Raw genomic sequence first — 4,103 nt, forward strand, 5'->3', positions numbered from 1 at the left:
CTATATAGCCAATACATTCTTAAATATACTCAAGGTAATCAGATACAAGCATCCGGTCATAATTGATTAGCTTCAGCGATGGAAGAAAATATTTGTTCATTAAAAAACATACGTAGTATTTTTTTTATCGTTTGGTTTTCACTTAACAGACTCGTAAGCAATTCTGGGTTAGGTAATGGTCGGTTGGCGGTGCGAAGGTCCCGGAAAAAGAAACTGGAAGAGAGAAACTTTTCCTGGACGTACGTATAGACGGATATGAATAGAATTAATGTGATTTATGTAGAAGATATAAAATTAGACAAATAAAGTCTAAAATACGGACTGTTCTTAAAATACTCGTCTATTCTTAAAATGTGCTCAAGGCCAAAATCGATACATTCCATTCTTGCATAAGTGATTTCAGTGGAAATAAAAGGACGGCGTATAAATCATTCGGGATAAAAACGGAGATAAAGTAATATCGCGTAATCGATACGGTGCCGCGATCGTCGTTAACTCTTTATTTTCACGCGGGTTCTGATTAACGCGGCAACGAATATATGATATCGTGTTATCGAAACAACGATCTCCGGACCTACCTTAACTAGCTTTTTCTTCCAATGTTCAAGCTCTCGAATTTCTGTCTCATGTTTCATACCGTTAAAACTTCCCCACTTTTTGCATACAATATTATGCTTTCAATAAATAAATTTAAATATCACTTTCTGTGTTTGCAATATCTTACAGCATTTCGGTGGAATTACTTCATCTAAGGATATTGTTAGAAATAATTCTACTTCGAACGATTTAAATACTTCGTAGTGAATGAAATTGTATTTAAGTATAATATTCAATTTCCATACTATTCGTGGAAGTAGCAAAAAAAGGCCTCACGCTTAACGAGACATTCTTTCGAACGCTTCTATCTTCCGCTTGATAACATTGTAACAAGAAAGGCAGGGTAAAATAAAGTAAAACGTTACAGTTGAAACGAGCGAAATACCCTTAAAAAGCCCTCATCACCGGAACGTGTTCGGAGGTATCTTACCTATCCAATTCCCAACGCCTGTCCGCTCCCAGCTTTCAGACCTCCCGCAAGGCATACGTGTGCGTACAGGTGCAAATGAACCTTTAAGGGTAAACGGTGGATCGTCGAAGAGGGTAGGCAGGGGGGAGCGAACGGGGCGGAGGAGAGAGGGTGTCAGTTCGTAGTATCACGGAACCACCTAACGATGCACATATAACTCCGTAAAAGAGGATCCCGAAGCGGGAATAGAAGCGGCGTCGGTCGAAGGAAGGAAAAGGGGGTTGGACGGGCGACGGAGGGACAGGGAGGCCGGGTGGGTGGCTGGCTGGCGGGTTAGAGAACCGGTATCCTCGAGAAGCTTTTGCAAACCGAGTCGAACTTGTCGCTCGCGTTGTGTGCGGTACTGATGGTGGGGAAACTGGTCGGTCGATGCGCTCGGTCGCTGCTGGAGCTGCAGGGGGCTGTTTTTGCGGGTGTGGCTTAACGCACCCCCTGTCGCCCCACTGACCCTCGCTTCCTTGCCCCAGGAATTACCAAGCGTTCCTCCCTCTTTCCTCACCGTTCCAACTACCCGCCGCGCGTTCACCACGCTATCTTCCTCTCTCTCCGTCTCCCCCGTGCTCTCGCGTTCGCGGTCATCGTCTATCCTGGTGTCGCCTTCAGTCCTCGCTACTTTGCCTTCCTCGTCCCGACCCTACCGTCGTCCGTCTATACCGTCTAGCCCCCGAGGGCGAGAGCGTGAGCGCGAAAGTACCAGAGTTCTATAGCTGGCTAGCTCTAGCTTGCTTGATCGTGTTCTACGTGATCCGCGAAGCACGCTAACTCGAATCGCCTCCTCTCTCGCTGGAAATATGGAAATTCACGCTTTGAGACGGTTTCGTGCGAGCTAGTAGCTTGTTGTCTTGGGCTGCGGCGATTCTGGCCACCGTTTGTGGACGATGAAAGGAGCACCGAGCTTTTCTTCCTGCTCCTTTTTTTTTTTACTCGAGCCCTCCTTAATTTCTTTGGGAAACATCCCGTGTGTATACTTCCACTTTCACCGCTCGACACGCAAAACCTGCCTTATAACTCTTTTTTCCCTTCTATTGAATTCAGTCTCGAAATCTCATCCGTGTTTTACGATTTTTTTTTTTTTTTAAATTTAATCACATTTCCAATTCTCGTACGGGTCAGTAAATTTATTATAGAATTTTATTTAAAAAATATTCCATTTGGTCGAGTTTTTTTTCCCGTGTTTTCGATACTTTATCGAATTAATTTATAACACTTATTTCTCTTCGATTCTTATCGTGACGTATTACCACGCAACGATTGCTGATCAATGTTTGCGGTCATTTTTTCGGCAAGATTGATTAATGACACTTGTATCAAGTCGCAGGCAGTGATTGACTGCATATTGAATCAGAGTTAAATGACAGGCGCAGAATTTATGGCGCTTAAAGGTGCAAGTATAGTTATTAAGGTTCGAGCCAAACGAAGTCGATCACCTCGAACCTAACGAGTTCTGTTTCGACTAGAACTAGATTAATCACTGTTCTCATGCATTTACCCAGCGACAATATTATCCACTACAGATATTAAAAATTCACCTTCTTCACTGTTCGCCTAATTTCCCTGTCAATTGAATTCTTTAAGCGTTCTGAATTTTTTATCGGTTTTCTGCAATTCTGAAACTTAAGATACCGAGGAAAACGACTTAATCAGAACTTTCATTTCTCCTCCGAATAAAAATCTGAGTTTGTAACTCGGATGTATATATATAATTGGTATCAGATCTCGCATTTACGCATATCGGTATCGAAAGTATCCCGTCCGCTATTAATTAAATCCTGGATCGGTTGAACAGATGTAATTCGAAGTGCGGACAAAAGGAGGGTTTGTTTCGCGAGATACCTTATCGCTGGAAGTAATCTCGATCGAAGTGAAACGAAAGCGAACGAACGACTAACTAATTAAAGCGGTACGATGAATTCCAGTTCGGCTGGAACGCGCCGTTAATCGCGTAGCCGGTATAATACATACGGCGGTACCGTCACTCGCTGAACGTCGACAGCCAGAGGAGGGGCGGGCGGGGCGTATAAATAATTAATTAAACAATTCTGAAAAAGTCCGATCCGACTGGAATTTATACCAGTCCTCCTGGCTTTCCATGTCGAATGGGAAACTCACGTTGGATTAATTAAAAATTAGTTAATAGAATGACAGCCACGTATCAGCTTGATCTTCTGCTGTCTATCTTCACCTCTTTCAGTTTCTTTTTCCTTTACGTTTTATTTATTTATCCGCACAAGGTCTGGAATTACGTACGCTCAGTCCCGTTGATGAAGATTGATACAGACAGATTATTTTAACGCAAACAATCGATAACATGATTACGCGTTGTTATCAGATTCATTTATTCCCATCCAACTTTTATTGTATGCGTTAATCGTTATTTTTATACGATAATTGCGAAACGCCTAAATTGTAACAATCGAATGTACAGATAAGAGTGGATACATGTTTAATTAATGAATGATCGTTCGTTTACTGAATGATTGAAGACGAGTGTCGAACATGCGGCACGCCTTGTTACGACGACATAAGTTTATTTTGGCCGGCCGTTAATCTCGTTGACAATCGCGTGTACGCTTGAAATCGATATTACGAGTAATTAGCAAACGGTATATGAAGGAATATGAATTAACCAGGTTATCTTGTATTTATTGCCAGAGCTTTTAACACCGATACACTTGTCCGGTGCCGCGGCGCTTTAATGAGCATGTGAAATGGACAGGAATAAATGCGATCTCGGCTCATTATTTACTGAAAAAAGAGAAAGTGCCGGGTTCTGGTGTTTCGCACATTCTTTGTTGGCTAAGCTTTAAGTTTAAAGCGAAAATATCGAACAATCTTTCTCAAAATACACTAAGTGCTTTAGATATTTTTTTTATTTGCTAGATTAGATTATTCTAGGTTTAGTGTGATTAGGTTTTCTTCATATGGGTCATACTTAATCCTTCTGGCTTAGTAACTAGAAATCGTAAACGGGGAGATAAGACTGTTTATGGCGAAATGCCAAAAAACACGAGAAGTGGAAATAAATAATATTATTTCA

This window comes from Ceratina calcarata, unplaced genomic scaffold, assembly GCF_001652005.2.
Source record: "Ceratina calcarata isolate Rehan_Ccalc_2016 unplaced genomic scaffold, ASM165200v1 scaffold329.2, whole genome shotgun sequence".
Taxonomy (NCBI): Eukaryota; Metazoa; Arthropoda; class Insecta; order Hymenoptera; family Apidae; genus Ceratina; species Ceratina calcarata.